The 16,999-nt window shown below is 38.0% G+C and overlaps 1 protein-coding gene across 1 annotated transcript in view; it reads right to left on the bottom strand.

Annotated features, from left to right (window-relative positions):
* Window positions 1–16,999, bottom strand: part of DEUP1 (deuterosome assembly protein 1) — a 230,129-nt gene that overhangs the window by 142,601 nt on the left and 70,529 nt on the right. Inside the window, exons 3-4 of the mRNA XM_081239130.1 lie at window positions 9,857–9,959; window positions 5,849–6,000 (exon numbers count right to left, since the gene is read on the bottom strand). The gene's annotated coding sequence lies outside the window, so the exon portion shown is untranslated. The remainder of the gene's footprint in view (window positions 1–5,848; window positions 6,001–9,856; window positions 9,960–16,999) is intronic.

Below are 16,999 nucleotides of genomic sequence, written 5' to 3'. Positions count from 1 at the left end.
CCAGACACCAAATCTGCCAGTGCCTTGATCTTGGACTTCTCAGACTTCAGAACTGTGAGAAATACATGCTTGTTGTTTAAGGCACCCAATCTATGATGTTTTTGTTACAGCAGCCCAAACAGAATAAGACAACAATCATCATAGGAGAAAGATTACAGTCAAGGCTCAGAGAAGTGAGAGCAGGAAAGATATTTGGGGAACAGCAAACAGTCCAGTGGTTTAAATCATACAGTGCATGCAGGAAATGATTGGGAGAAAAGTTTGAAAAGTGTGTTTGGGTCACATTAGAAAGCCCTTAAATACCAGGGCCCTGAATGCCATTGATTTTGGCTGGCAGTAGAGGGTCCCTAAAGGCTCTTGAGTGAGACAGTGATGTGATGGGAGCTGTGTGCCTGTAAGATGTATCTGGAAACTGTGTGAAGACTGGACCAGAGACAGGGAAGAAAGGAGATTAAAAAAGATACCACTTCAGTGGCTTTGTAGTAATCCAGCAAGACAATGAGAGTCTGAACTAAAGTGGTCGAGGGGGAAGATACAAATAACATTCAGATGTTATTGATCATTCCTCCAACTGTAATACAGATGATGCCATCCTAAGTGTCTCATTCCATCTATTTTTATCATTGATGCTATAGGTAGCCAGACAAACTGGCATTGCTTGTAGCATGATTATATTTCTTCACATCAAACACATCTACATACTCACAAAGAGATCTTGAGCTTCCCAGAAATACACAGAGTACATAGGTAATTTACCAAACTGATAGAATTAAATACTCTAATAGAATAAAAACAAAATGGTTAACTAAAGAGTCTTGTTGGCTGGAAATAGCAATTTCCCATAAAGACATTTATTTAATTGAAAATGAAGTTCATAAGTTCATGAGTTGGTGGGGTATCTTTCTATAAAATACAGTTGCATTTTTCAAAATACCTACTAGCCTCATCAATTAATAAAATTTAGGTTAAAGATTTCATTCGGAAGGAAATAATCAAGCATAGTGGGCTTCTACAATGCATGTGAAGTAATTATCTCAAATAACATTAATTGCCCAGGTGCTGCTAACAGGGCCCAGGCAACTGGGACATTAAAACTGCAGCCATAATAGAGAATTATTTCAGAAGTTACTTTAAAAAGCTTTTGCCTATTAGTCTCAGTGGGCTGTTTGCCTCTCTGGCATTTCTTTTACCTCTTCCTCTTCCCCAAATTGTGGGGCAGTCCTTTGGTTCTTGAAAGTCACTTGGAAGAAACAAGTGACCTATGCTATACTACTTATTGTTTTCCATCACTGAATGTTTCCATTTCCATGGGGAATGGTTCAGGACTCATGATCTGACAGGGAATCTATGGAAGATCATTGGCTTTTGCTTGTTAATAACAAAACCTCTGACTCAGATTGGCTAAAATAATAAAGACTTTTATTTCCTCTTACAAGAAGAAGTCTAAAAGTAGAACAATCCCAGCCATACCATAATAATCTTTCCAGGTCTCAGCTTTGTCTCCTCTATAGTTTGGTATTGTCCTCAGGATGGTTTTCTTCATGCTCACAAGAAGGCTGCCAGTAACAACTACCACAACACACGTCCTTTCTTATACCAAGCAGGTGAAATAGAGAATGAACCTCTTGCCTTTTGATATAACTGGGCTAATTTAGGACATAAGCTCAACCTGAGATAATAACAGACCAGGAGAATACTTTCCTGATTAGTTTAAACCTTAATTCCTGATTCATTGGTAAGAGGGGTAAAAGTACTATGATTGGATTATACTAGTCAGGATCCGTGCTAGGGGCTAGAGATGGGATGAATATCCCCCCAAAGCAATGTTCTCTTAGAAAGGCAGAAATTAGAGGTGGGGAGAGATGATGTAAAAAGATGTTAAGAATACATGTATACATGTAGCAACAATATGATCAGTGAGTTGCAAAACAGATTACTCTGCAGAAATGTCAAAGTAGGTGTAAGAGATGGCAGGGAACTGATTAGATGAGGCAAATCTATCAAGGGCTTAAAATAGTAGAGGGTAGAGAGAGAGGATTTGGTGTGAAAAATTTTTAAAGAAAGAGATGCTGGTGTACTATAAGTCTCAAGCCCCCACCCTAAGGGGGAAGGGTGTCTACTCCTATGGGGGCAAAGAATGTCGCCCGCCATCAAGCCATCAGCCATTGCAGCCGTGCTCCCCTCCACCCCGCCCATGGTGTGCCCTGGAGGGAATTCCAGTGGAGAAAAACATATTTTGGTCATAGATAGTTAAGATGCATATCAAAAGGATAATTCCAATGAGCCCAGACTCTTGAATCTTCTCACACTTAGAAAAGCACTAAAATCATTAACTTGATATGTCTGTTTCTTGTGATTAGCAGTAATCTTTTGATGGTCAACTACATGTTTGTTTTTATTTTTGTTTTTGTTTCTGAGCAAAAACCCTTGTATTTCCTGGCTTCTCCCTTACCTCCTTGGAACAGTTCCTCAGAACTATCTGAGAGCTTATCTCCTGGGCTATAGTCTTCAGTAAGGTCTCAGGATAAAACATAACTTGCAACTTTTAGGCTGTGTGGGGTTTTTTTTCAGTCAACTCCTAACACAAACTGAGTAAGAGGGGCTGAAAGGGAATCATTTGGGTAGCTTGCTGTTTCCCCTGCAGTTACAGAATCAGCATGGATGTGGCTTGACTCCTCTCCTCAAAATCTACAGGCTGGAGATGGGTTGGCAAGCTGTTTTGGTGGCAGAATGATGGAGGGTTGCTGCTATGCTATGATGGACCTGCACTCATGGAGTTTTGGGGACAAGGAATGTGGGAATGTTTCCTGTGGCTGGGATGTGGGCTATATGCGTGAACTTGAGAGCCAGTGGGAGAACCATCTTTAATCCTTTCCATTAGGATCATAGGAGGAACAAAGAGACCTCAACAGAAATGACACTGAGGTGGATCACCCATTCCCTAGAGCTTGTAGAGGAAGGAATTGCAGGAATAGCATGTGTTCACCCAGATCAGAGAAACTGCAGGTGAAAGACCACTATGATATCAAGGTCTCTAAAGAACCTCTAAAAGTGAGTAAACTTTAAACGTCTGCCAGACCCAGAAAGTGTGAAGCCATATTACAAAGTACCAGTCAAATGAGAAACTCTCCTTTCCCTTCCAACTTCTCTGATATCCACTCCCCAAGGGATCATATGCTGGAAAACAAGCTGGATAAAAAATGAGGAAAGAAAGAAGGACCATACCCTAGAATGCCCTGCAGGTGGCCAGTCTACAGCAGGACCTGGTTTTACTGATTTTAAATTTAAATCAAGTTTAGAGAGCATTTTAAATTATTGAATTGACACTGTCTTTGTATTCTAAAGTGACTTTTGAACTTTGTATTAGTTAAGAGAGATCCCTAAATCATATGCTCTCCAAGAGTTTTCACCCTGGAATCACTTTACCTTGGCCATGATCTGCATGAGCAAAAGGGATACTCTGTGCCTTGCCTTCAATATCCAGGAAGCTAGTGACTGACTCTCGGACCTCTGCTACAGCTGCCGCAAAAAAGCAAGTGCTTTGACAACTGTGCTTGCAAAAAGCAGCAGAAGCGTGGTCTCTTATGTTATGCGTGATGTCACTTCCTCCCAAATCTGGCACGGGTCTATCTGCCTGATAGACTCTAGATCAAGCTGAAGGGAGTCTGGGCATGTAATCTTAGCTTTGCAGGCTCCAGCATGAAGCAAGCACACCCCTGTCAGGGGCTGGCATGGGATGGAGGGAGCCAGCCTGCAGTATCTGCCATAATGCCCACACCACACACCTGGTGGTCTATATCCTGAGTAGTTTCACTGCATGAATGTGTCTACTCAAGAGACAGGATTAATAAGAAATTGCTTCATGGCCTTACTGTACACTTGGAAGCCATCTACTAACTGGCATCCAAGAGCAATCTCCAGATCCAGGTGACATCCAGGTGTGACCCCTCACTCTCTCGTGCTAACTGGCCACCCTTCTCCTGGCTCCTCCCCTTCCTTGAGCAATGAAGCTTCTCCCCACAGGTCTCTTCAGAGCCTGTTCACATCTTACCCACCCTTTGGGGTCTCCCTGAAGGGCCCCCTGTCCCAGGAGCCTTTCCTTGGCTTTCCAGGCTCCTCTGAGTTCCCTCTTTTTCTGTGATTTCCAGCACTTCCTGTCCAGAACAACATTTTGACATGGGATTATATAAGCCTTGGATTCGTCTGCTAATTCATTCATTCGACAAATGTTTAAGGAGCCCATACAAGGTGCTTTGTTGAATGTCAGGTGGTAAAGGCATGGTCCTTGTCTTCTTAAAGCTTACAGACTATTATAGAGGAAACAGACATTAAACAAGTAAACAACATGTAAATGTAGAATTACAGATTGCAATCAGAGCTATGAAAGAAAACTTTCAGATGTGTTGAGAGAGTCAATCAGTGGTTTGTCTTGAGTGGTCAAAGAAGGTGTCCCTTAGGAAGTGAAATCTAAAACAGGAGGTCTAAGTAGGGGCTAGCCAGATGAACAGGGGGAGCAAAAACATGCCAGGCAGAAGGAATCATTAAAGGCCTTGAGTCAGAAAGAGATGAAAGCATTTTAGGAATTGAGAGGACAGTACATTTGGGACATTGAGGCAAGGGGCAGGTGGCCGCAGTGAGATAAGTTTAGAAATATAACCTGATTATGTGGGTCCTTCCTGGTTGTGTTAGGCACTTTGGACTTAAAGCTAAGGATACTGGAAACATTTTTGAAGGATTTATAGCAGAGCAGTAATATGACCCGATTAATGTTTTAAAAGAATACCCTAGTTCCTCAATGGAAAATGGATTGCTGAAGAGCAAGAGTAGAAAAAAAGGAAATTAGCTAGGGAGCAATTGCAAAAGCCCAGACGAAAAGTCATAGTGGTTGGCCACTAATGGTGGTTGCAGGGGAGATGGAGAGAATGGTTGATAATTGAGATCATAAGCTTCATGTCTTTCGTGCATGCCAGGCATCTGGCTTGGTGAAAACCTATAGCTCTACTCAGGAAGTAAATATACTAAATCAATACAGTAATTAGTTAATTACATGCTGCTTTAACCTTTTAAAAAGTGGAGCTGATCTATATTGTTAACTGGATCAAACATCTCACAGCAGCTGAGAAAGCAATTATGTAGACATATAGTCAATCTGGTTTGTTTGCTAAGTCAGTCTGGTTACTTTGGCTTTATTAACAACTGAATAATATAGACCATGTGGTTATCCAGAGTTCTGTTTAGTAACTGTACTAGTTCAAGATAATACCAATTCTGTTTAGGTCATTTTCATTGCTCATTAGATACAGCTTTGAATGCACAACTTAGGATTTTATAATATATAACAGTGGTTCCTAAATATTTTTTATTCCATAAACCAATATTCTTTTCTTTTCAAAAACTGGGGGAACTGCTGAATGTGACCCCCTTTAGGTTGTCAAGAATGGGTATTAGAACAATCAAATAACTTCTCTCATAGCGAGGGTTCTTAGCTGCAAGCAACAGAAACTAAATTCTGTCAGATTTAAGTAGGAAAGAATTTATGATGAGAGTTTTGTGTGGCTCACAGAATCACCAGGAGGACTGGAGACTTAGGGCCAAACTATCAAGAACACTGTCCAAATCTTTGATGTGATGAAGATCGCACAGCCACTGCCAGTGCCATTAAGCAGTCGACGCCATAGGTTAATCACTAAGATCACCAACGCTGCCACTGGATGGCTCTGAGAACTGACACATGGCCCTTGGAAGTAGATATAGCCACTTCTGCTGCCACCATCCCTCCCCAGAATGGTTGCTGGGCAGTCCTTGCTTCACAGTGCTGTTTTCGGTTCAAAGACTGGTATGAACTTACCATTAGTGGAGCGAAGCTCGGGGGCTTGTGTCCTCACTGCAAGGAAGATAGGAAACTGAGCTTCCAGGGCTGGAGGTAGGCAGGGCTTCCCAGTGATATTTATAAAGTGCAGAATTTTCCAAATATAGGAATAGGGTTTGGACATCAGGATTCTAAAAAAGAGTAACAACTACCATTTATTATCCCCATCAGTTCATACGAGAAAAAAACATTTAGTTCTAAAATGTAAAAGGGGGCAAATTACAGTATATAGAATAGCCCATTAATGGAACAAAGTGTTTTTTTAATAGAAAACTCACTGTATTGTCCTTACTGTTTTCTTTTCTTTATTCATGGGGAAACTCTGCCTTGAGGCAGCTTGATTGACAGAACAATTTTGGAAACCCATGTGTATAGAGGACACGGCCCTTGGATAACAAACTTGGTCTTGGCATTTCAGCTCTACCACTTACTTAAGCAGTTGTATAATCTTAGATATGTTAGATCTGAAATTCAAGGTCATCCTTTTTAAAATGGGGATAATAATTCTTAACTCTTAGACTTGCTGGGGGATTAGATGAGATAATGTATGTAGATGTATAGCAGGACCTGGAACATAGAAGCCAGGGGAAGATTCTCCTCTTCTGTTCTTCCCATCTTGTGCTGTAAGGGGTCTGCATCCTGCACTAGAACCTGAGACTCTTAGCCCTTCCAGCCATGGGCTGCACTAGTGATGTTTGCTGTTGAATCTCCAAAACCTAGCTCAATGCCTACAAAATAAGTGCTCAGTGACTACTTGCCAAATAGACAAGTAGCTCTTACTTAAATTATTACTAATTATGTGAAGTAATAATGTAAAACACATGACATCATCCTCAGCACACAGTAGATATTAAGTATAAATGTGAGCTCCCAACTTCCATTTCCAGTAATAATCAGCAAGTTTCTTTGGGCTAATCCTCCTCCTAGAATATTTTTCAATGTAGTAAAATATATATAATATAAAATTTACCATCTTAACCATTTTTAAGTGTACATACAGTTTAGTGGTATTAAGTATTTTCACAATGTTGTGCAATCAGTGCAATCATCACCACCATCCATTTCCATAACCTCTTTTTTTTTACTTAAATTTTTTATTTTTTAGAGAAGTTTTAGGTTTATAATAAAATTGAAAGGAAGGTGCAGAGATGTCTTGTAAACTCTGCTCCCACACATGCATAGCCTTATCCATTCTCAACATCACTCGCCAGAATGGTACATTTCTTACGAGGGGTGAACATACATTAACATATCACAATCATCCAAAGTCCATAATTTACCTTAGGGTTCACTCTTGTGTTGTATACTCTAGAGTGTGGACAAATGTATAATTACATACATTCATCATTATATCACACGGAGTATTGTCACTACCCCTGTGCTCTGCCCAGTCATCTCTTCTCTTTCCCCACCTCCCCTCACTCCCCCACAACCACTGATCTTTTTACTGTCTCCATAGTTTTGACTTTTGCAGAATGTCATATAGTTGGAATAACACAGTATGTAGTCTCCTCACATTGGCTTCTTTCACTTAGTAATATGCATTTAATATTTCTCCATGTCTTTTTATGGCTTGGTAACTAATTTCTTTTTAGCACTGAGTTATATTCCAATATCTGGAGGCACCATAGTTTATCCATTCATCTACTGAAGGACATCCTGTTTGCTTCCCAGCTTTGGCAATTATGAATAAAGCGTCTATAAATATCAATGTCCAGGGTTTTGTGTGGACATAGGTTTTCATCTCCTTTAAGTAAATACCAAGGAGCATGAACGCTGGACTGTATGGTAAGAACATGTTTAGTTTTGTAAGAAACCTCCAAACAATCTGCCAAAGTGGCTGTACCACCAGCAATGAATGAGAGTTCTTTTTGCTTCACATCTTTGACAGCATTTGGTGTTGTCAGTGTTCTGGATTTCTGTCATTCTAGTAGGTGTGTGGTGGTATCTAGTTTTAATTTGCATTTTCCTGATGATGTATGTGGAGTATCTTTTCATATGCTTATTTGTCATCTGTATATCTTCTTCAGTGAAGTGTCTGTTGAGGTGTTTGGCCCATTTTTTAATTGGGCTGTTTGTTTTCTTATTGCTGAGTTTTAAGAGTTTTTTGTATATTTTGGATAACGGTCCTTTATCAGATGTGTCTTTTGCAAATGTTTTCTTCCTACTGCAGCTTGTCTTCCAATTTTGATATTCTTTCACAGAGCAGAAGTTTTTAATTTTAACTAAGTTCAGCTTATCAATTATTTCTTCCATTGGATCATGTCTTTGGTGTTGTATCTAAAAAGATATCACCATACACAAGATCATCTAGGTTTTCTCCTATATTATTTTCTAGGAGCTTTGTATTTTTGCATGTTACATTTAGGTCTATCTATGATTCATTTTGTGTTAATTTTTGTGAAGAATATAAGGTCTGTGTCTAGATTCATTTTTTTTTCATGTGGATGTCCAATTGTTCTAGCACCATTTGTTGAAGAGACTATCTTGGCTCCATTGTATTGACTTTCCTCCTTTGTCAAAGATAAGTTGACTATATTTATGAGGGTCTATTTCTGAGCCCTCTATTCTGTTCTTTTGATCCATTTGTCTATTTTTTCACCAGTATCACTCTGTCTTGATTACTGTAGCTTTATAGTAAGGGCAGTGTAAGTCCTCCAACTTTATTCTCCTTCAATATGTATTAGCTATTCTGGGTCTTTTGCCTCTCCACATAAACTTTAGAATTAGTCTGTCAATATCCATAAAATAATTTGCTGGAATTTTCATTGGGATCACATTGAATCCAAAAATCAAGGTGGGAAGATCTGGCATCCTGACAATATTAAGTATTCCTATCCATGAACATGGGATATTTCTCCATTTATTTAGTTCTTCTTTGGTTTTTTCATCAGGGTTTTGTAATTTTCCTCATATAGATCTTATATATATTTTATTAGGTTTTATGAAAGTATTTCATTTTTAGGAGTAGTAATGTAAATGCTATTGTATTTTTTATTTAAAATTCCACTTGTTCATTTTTGGTATATAGAAAAGCAATTGACTTTTGTATGATAACCTTGCACCCCACAACCTTACTATAATCACTTAGTTCCAGGGTGTTTTTTTGTTAATTCTTTTGGGCTTTCTATATAGACAATCATGTCATCTGCAAATGAGGACAGTTTTTTATCCTCCTTCCCAATCTGCATACCTTTTATTTCTTTTTCTTGCCTTATTGAGTTAGCTAGGACTTCTACTATGATGTTGAAAAGGAGTGTTGAGTGGCAATATCCTTACCTTATACCTGATCTTAATGGGAAAGCTTCAAGTCTCTCACCATTAAGCATGATGTTAGTCACAGGGGCTCTGTAGATAGCCTTAACCAAGTTGAGAAGGTTCCCCTCTATTCCTGGTTTACTGAGAGTTTTTCCATGACAGGGTGTTGGCTTTTCGTCTTTTCGTCTGCCAAAACTAGAATTCTGTGCACATTGAAAAACAACTCTTCATTCTGTCCTCACCCCAGCTCCTGGCAACCACCTTTCTACTTTCTGTCTCTATGAATTTGAATACTCTAAGTGCTTCATATAACTGGAATCACACAGTATTTGTCCTTTTTTGATTGATTTAGTTCATTTGGCACAATGTCTTCAAGATTCATCCATGTTGCAGCATATGTCAGCATTTATTCCTCTTTAGAACTGAACAATATTCCATTCTATGTATAAACCACATTTTGTTTAGCTATTCATGTGTCAGGGAGCACTTGGGTTGCTTCTACCTTTTGGCTATTATGAATAATGCTGCTAGACATGAAGAAATGCAAATATCTCCTCAAGACCCTGTTTTCAATTCTTTTGGATATATACCCAGAAGTAGAATTCTGGATCATACGATAATTCTATTTTTAATTGTTTGATGAACTACCATAATGTCTTCCACAATAGCTGCACAATTTTACATTCCTACGAACAGTATTCAAGGGTTCCAATTTCTTCATATACTTACCAACTTGTTATTTTCTTTTTTTGATAGTAGACATCCTAATGGGTATGAAATGGTACAGCAGCCCCCCATTACGTGTAGTTTCACCCTCTGAGGTTTCAGTTACCTGTGAACAACCATGGTCTGAAAATGTTAAATGGAAAATTCCAGAAATAAACAATTCATAAGTTTTAAATTGCATGCCATCCTGAACAGCATGATGAAATGTTGTGCTGTCCTTCTCAGTCCCATCTAGGATGTGAATCACCTCTTTGCCCAGTGTATCCTGCCCTTAGTCACTTAGTAGTTGTCTTGGTTTTCAGATCAATGGACAAGATATTTCATTACTTAATAGCAGCTCCAAAACACAGGAGTAGGGATGCTGGCAATTCAGATATGCCAAAGAGAAGCTGTAAAGTGCTTCCTTTAAGTGAAAAGGTGAATGTTCTTGACTTAATAAGGAAAGAAAAACAACTATGTGTTGAGGTTGCTAGGATCTACAGCAAAGACAAATCTTCTATTTGTGAAATTGTGAAGAAGGAAAAAGAAATTCAGGCTAGTTTTTCTTATTGCAACTCAGACTGCAAGAGTTATGGCCAGAGCGTGTGATAAGTGCTGAGTTAAGATGGAAATGGAAAAGTCATTACATTTGTACAATAAGATATTGAGAGAGAGAGAGAGAGAGAGAGAGAGGGAGACCACATTCACATAAGTTTTATTGTAACATACTGTTATAATTGTTCTATTTATTATTAATTATTGTTCACCTCTTACTGTGTCTAATTTATAAATTAAACTTTATCATAGGTATGTAAGTATAGGGAAAAACACACTATTTATAGGGTTTGGCACTATCTGCAGTTTCAGGCATCCACAGGGGCTCTTGGAATGTATCCCTTGTGGCTAAGGGGAGACTACAGTATCTCATTCCATTTTGAATTTTAAATGTTGGATTAAAAATAACCTTCCTAGGCATAAAAGAGCAATTACACATAACAAATATTCAGTAAGTCAAAATCTAAGGAAACTTAAAACTCAGGGAGAATTTCAAGTCACTTTTGCCCTGATTACTTTTAGTGGTCCAAAAGAAACAAAACTTTATTAATGAGCCTCGGTTCTGATAGCCTTGCGTTCCAATAGGGATCAAATTACATGTCTCCTACCCGAGGAGTTTCATTAGGTCCCAATTGTTTATTTTTGTTTTTATTTCCATTCCTCTAGGAGGTGGGTCAAAAAGGATTTTACTGTGATTTATGTCATAGAGTGTTCTTCCTATGTTTTCCTCTAAGAGTTTGATAGTGTCTGGCCTTACATTTAGGTCTTTAATCCATTTTGAGTTTATTTTTGTGTATGGTGTTAGGGAGTGTTCTAATTTCATTCTTTTACATGTAGCTATCCAGTTTTCCCACACAACTTATTGAAGAGACTGTCTTTTCTCCATTGTATATTCTTGCCTCCTTTGTCATAGATTAGGTGACCATAGGTGTGTGGGTTTATCTCTGGGCTTTCTATCCTGTTCCATTGATCTGTATTTCTGTTTTTGTGGCAGTACCACACTGTCTTGGTTACTGTAGCTTTGTAGTATATTTTGAAGTCAGAGAGTCTGATTCCTCCAGCTCCATTTTCTTCCCTCAAGATTGCTTTGGCTATTTGGGGTCTTTTGTGTCTCCATACAAATTTTAAGATTTTTTGTTCTAGTTCTGTAAAAAATTCCATTGGTAATTTGACAGGGATTGCACTGAATCTGTAGATTGCTTTGGGTAGTATACTCATTTTCATAATATTGATTCTTCCAATCCAAGAACATGGTATATCTCTCCATCTGTCAGTATCATCTTTAATTTCTTTCATCAGTGTCTTATAGTTTTCTGAGTACAGGTCTTTTACCTCCTTAGGCAGGTTTATTCCTAGGTATTTTATTCTTTTTGTTGAAATGGTAAATGGGATTTTTTCCTTAATTTCTCTTTCTCATCTTTCGTTGTTATTGTATAGGAATGCAAGAGATTTCTGTGCATTAATTTTGTATCCTGTGACTTTACTAAATTCATTGATTAGCTCTAGTAGTTTTCTGGTGGCATCTTCAGGATTCTCTATGTATAGTATCATGTCATCTGCAAACAGTGACAGTTTTACTTCTTCTTTTCCAGTTTGGATTCCTTTTCTTTTTCTTCTCTGATTGCCATGGCTAAGACTTCCAAAACTATGTTGTCTTGTTCCTGATCTTAGAGGAAATGCTTTCAGTTTTTCACTATTGAGAATAATGTTTGCTGTGGGTTCGTCATATATGGCCTTTATTATATTGAGGTAAGTTCCCTCTATGCCCACTTTCTGGAGAGTTTTTATCATAAATGGGTGTTGAATTTTGTCAAAAGCTTTTTCAGCATCTATTGAGATGATCATATGGTTTTTATTTATTCAATTTGTTAATATGGTGAATTGCATTGATTGATTTGCATATATTGAAGAATCCTTGCATCACTGGGATAAATGCCACTTGATCATGGTGTATGATCTTTTTAATGTGCTGTTGGATTCTGTTTGCTAGTATTTTGTTGAGGATTTTTGCATCTATATTCATCAGTGATATTGGTCTGTAATTTTTTTTTGTAGTATCTTTGTCTGGTTTTGGTATCAGGGTGATGGTGGCCTCATAGAATGAGTTTGGGAGTGTTCCACTCTCTGCAATTTTTTGAAAGAGTTTGAGAAGGATAGGTGTTAGCTCTTCTCTAAATGTTTGATAGAATTCACCTGTGAAGCCATCTGGTCCTGGACTTTTGTTTGTTGTATGATTTTTAATCACAGTTTCAATTTCATTACCTGTGATTGGTCTTTTCATATATTCTATTTCTTCCTGGTTCAGTTTTGGAATTTTGTACTTTTCTAAGAATTTGTCCATTTCTTCCAGGTTGTCCATTTTATTGGCCTATAGTTGCTCACAGTAGTCTCTTATGATCCTTTGTATTTCTGTGGTGTTATTTTTAACACCTCCTTTTTCTTTTCAAATTTTTTTTATTTGAGTCCTCTCCCTTTCTTTCTTGATAAGTCTGGCTAAAGGTTTATCAATTTTGTTTATCTTCTCAAAGAACAAGTTTTTAGTTTTATTGATCTTTGCTATTTTCTTTGTTTCTATTTCATTTATTTCTGCTCTGATCTTTATGATTTCTTTCCTTCTATTGATACTAACTTTGGGTTTTGTTTGTTCTTCTTTCTCTAGTTGCTGTGGATGTAAGGTTATGTTGTTTATTTGAGATTTTTCTTGTTTCTTGTGGTAGGATTGTATTGCTATAAACTTTCTTCTTAGAATTGCTTTTCCTTCATCCCATAGGTTTTGGGTCATCGTGTTTTCATTGTCATTTGTTTCTAGGTGGAAATTCTGTATCTTGATTGAGGTGGTGGTAACATAGTTATATACATTTGCAAAACTTAGTAAACTGTATTCTTTGTATGGTGTACATTGTTATCCATAAATTATGCCACAATTCATATGATATAGCAGATGTAAAGATAAGCACAGTGGTAAAACTACAAGGAAAAGGAAGAAAATGATTATTCCAGTGATTTCCTCCATCTAGAGGAACATATGGGGGGGAACCTCTAGAGTCCTGGCAATGTTCTATTCTTGACCTGAGTTGTGGCTATCTCAGTTTCACTTCATAGTTTTTTTTTTTTTGTTAAACTGTAAATATATGTTTCTTGTACTTTGTGTGTAAGTATGTGCATGTATATATTTCACAGTAAAACAAAAAATGAAACATAACTAATTTCATAAAAACAGTGCTTTCCTCTTTTGCACTCATGGAGTGGAAAATCATGAGGCAATCCTCATTACCATTCACAGTTAGGTAAGGGGTATAGTGAACAGAACATGTTACAGTGATCATGTTGGTGGAAGAACCTAAGCTTTTTTATTTAAAACAATTTAAGGCAAATGCCTTGTTTCAAAAAATATTTTAGTCGCATATAATTTCCCTCTGATTTAAGTATGGGATTTAGTCCCTGCTTCAGCGCCGAGTACAAGAGAAATTTCTCTAGATTTTGAGAAGGAGACTCAAGTTAAGAGAGGTTTAACACCCTTGTAAACTAGATTCTTTGTATTATGTTTGGACTCTGAAATGTATACTTTTCAGATAAGTGTTTTTTGTTCATGCTTTTGGTTTTTATTATTACCATGTTTGCATTCCCAGTAAATTGCCATATTTTTTTCCCAGAAATGAATTGATGATTTTATCAGCCAGAATAAGTTAGATTATGCCGTGGTAATAAAAAATGGCAAAATCTCAGAGGATTAATAGAATACATATTAAGTGCTCAGTCATACCAAGTTTCCTTTTGGTCTGGGTGGCTCTGCACACAGGGGTTCTCTATGTGGTGCAAGGTCAGGATGCTGGGCTGCTTCAATCTCATGTTACCTCCATGTCAAAAGGCACTTCCAGGACCACCAATGGGGGGTGGGGGGGCGGGGGGAAAGGAGAGCTGGACAGTCAAGCACTGGCAATGAAATGCTTCTGCAAGCAAGTGATGCATGCCATGGATTTCATTGGCTAAAGCAAATCACATGTTTATTCTTACGTTCTGGGGAGGCTTGGGGGGTGGGCAGGGAAGCGTAATTCTCCTACATGGTCGGAAGGAGAGGAGAACTGATGTGTTTGTTACCAGTATAATGTCCGCCTCCATTACATAGCAGAATTAGGCCAAATTAATGTTATATTTTGTAAAGATGAATTGAGTCCCACTCAAATGGCAAACATAATGATGATGATAATATCTTACTTTTGTTTATACTTTGGAATTTATGAAGCATTTTCTCAACATATTTTTAATTCATTTATTCAGCAGAGTTTAAAGCAATGGTTATGGGCCAGGCACTATGCTAGGTACAGAACATGTGAATAAGACAGAGGCTCTGCCCTTCTGCATGATAATCATGTGGTAATTGCAATATAAAAGCTTGGATGGGTACAATGATGGCCAGGAGGAGAGTGCTCAGTATCATCAGGGAAAGAAAGAGGGAGACTTCTTACATGAAGTGATACTTACTTAAGTCGGGGTTTCAAAGATAAGTGGAAATTTATCAAGCAGAAGGGATGGGGAGATGGGAAAGACAATATAGAGAGTGAGAAAAGCAAGTAAAAAGGTACAGAGAGTTATCTTACATGTTCTCCCAAACCTCCAGGAATTAGGTACTTGCCACTCTCGCAATTTTATAGGTAAGGAAACTAAGGTACAAAGAAGGAAATGATTTTTCTCAGCTCACAAACTTACTACAACGGAGACTAGAACTGAAATCTTTTAATTCAAGTCTTTTAATCCTATGTTCTAAACACACTTCATTAGCATCTAAACAAAAGACACATTTTAAAGTAATGAACATATATAATTCACTCAACATATCTTATCCATAATTAATGGCTGGCATAAAATCAATATTCAGTGAAGGAGGGTAAAATGTTAAAGCTCTAGATGACCCTGCCTGCTATGCACAAGGTATTTTTGCTCCATATGGGCAAAAATTGCATCTCTCTCTCTTTTTTTTTAATTGAGGTATAATTGACATATAACATATTAGTTTCAGGTGTACAATGTTATGATTCAAGATTTGTGTATATTGTGGAATGATCAACACAATAAGTCTAGTTAACATTCATCATCACACACAGTTACAAAAGTTTTTTTTTCTTGTGATGAGAACTTTTAAAGTTTACTCTTTTAGCCACTTTCAAATATGCAACACAATATTATTAACTATAGTCACCATGCTGTATACTACATCCCCCTGACATTTATTTCATACCTGGAAATCTGTACCTCTCACGTCCCTTTTTTTATAATCATATCTGTGGTTTCAAGTACAGTATCTGATACATTATAGGTTCTGTATAAGCATTTATGGAAGGAAGGAAGGAAGGAAGGAGGAAGGGAGGAAAGAATCTCTAAGTCCTTACTTTTAAACTAATGGGAAAAGTTTCCTTAATCTATTTGAGCACTAAAGTTATCCCTTAATTTGCATTCATAGACCTTCCAGTCCACTATATGTTTTTGTGTGAGATAGTTCATTTTTCACTATGACGTACAGTAGTTAGGACACAGAAGCATGGGTCACAGGAAAAAAGCCCAATGCAGTGCTTTGAACATGGTAGCTATTCCTTAAGCATTCGTTGAATGGCTGAATGGCAAAGTCAGGTCGGTCATTATTCATCTGAAACAACACATCTGTGTGGTTTAAACCTTCAGAGACTAGAGATTTATTACACATTAGTGATTACTTCAAACACTGGAGATTAATGAGGCATGAGATATTACTTCGGACTTCAGTGATCTCAGGAGTTTAGTAAACACTGCAAGCTCTCTAGTCAGTATTGAGAAGTCTGATGGGGCCACAGCAGGCCTTATTTATAGAAACTCTGGTTCTGCACCAGTGATGGGTCTGCCCTTTTTACTGTGAGAGAAGATTCAAAAGACGGTCTAGGGTGATTGCACGTCAGTACTTATCTCAGTGGTATATCAAAATGCCCCAGGCAGTCACCTTCAGGATTAACGATCTTCCTGTGGCTTTTCAGACGGCCTTGTAGCTGAAAACACAGAAGCTAAAGGCCACCTATCAGTCAGCAATGAGTTTTAACAACTTACTATGCACCAAAGAGTACATCAGTCAGTCACTGAAATGGATACTAGAGAAACAAACATAAGGAGTATTCTTTGCTCTTAAGAAGGATGCAAACCAGATGGGGCAGTATAAGAGAATAATGAAAGAAGTCTTGAATCAAGTGTCAAATAATTGGCCAATAACTCTACAAGAAAGAAGAGGTCACAGGGTACCAGGAGCACCTAGGAAGACTTAATGAAGGGAACGAGACTTGAGGTTGCTTAGTTTTGGACACTCACTCCTGCCTTCGGACTCCTGTAATCCAGGCACACAGTATTTCACCCCATGTGAAATACACACATATATTTCCTGTGACATATATGAAATTATAGGTGTCATGAAGTTATTCATGGGCTGCTCACTCTGCTTAGAAAATTTTTCCTCCACTTTTCAGCCTGGTTGAATCCTTCTTCAAGGTCCAGTTTAAAGATGGCTTCCTTTCCCAGAGCACTCCCCACCTCCTTCGGCCCCCGGGCAAAAGTTAATCACTTCCTCCTTAGCGCTCTGACAGCCCTTTGTACATG

Source organism: Mesoplodon bidens (genome assembly GCF_964165515.1).
Source record: "Mesoplodon bidens genome assembly, chromosome: 7".
Taxonomy (NCBI): Eukaryota; Metazoa; Chordata; class Mammalia; order Artiodactyla; family Ziphiidae; genus Mesoplodon; species Mesoplodon bidens.
Note: the sequence above shows the minus strand (reverse complement) of the source record. Positions and strands in the feature narration are given on the sequence as shown.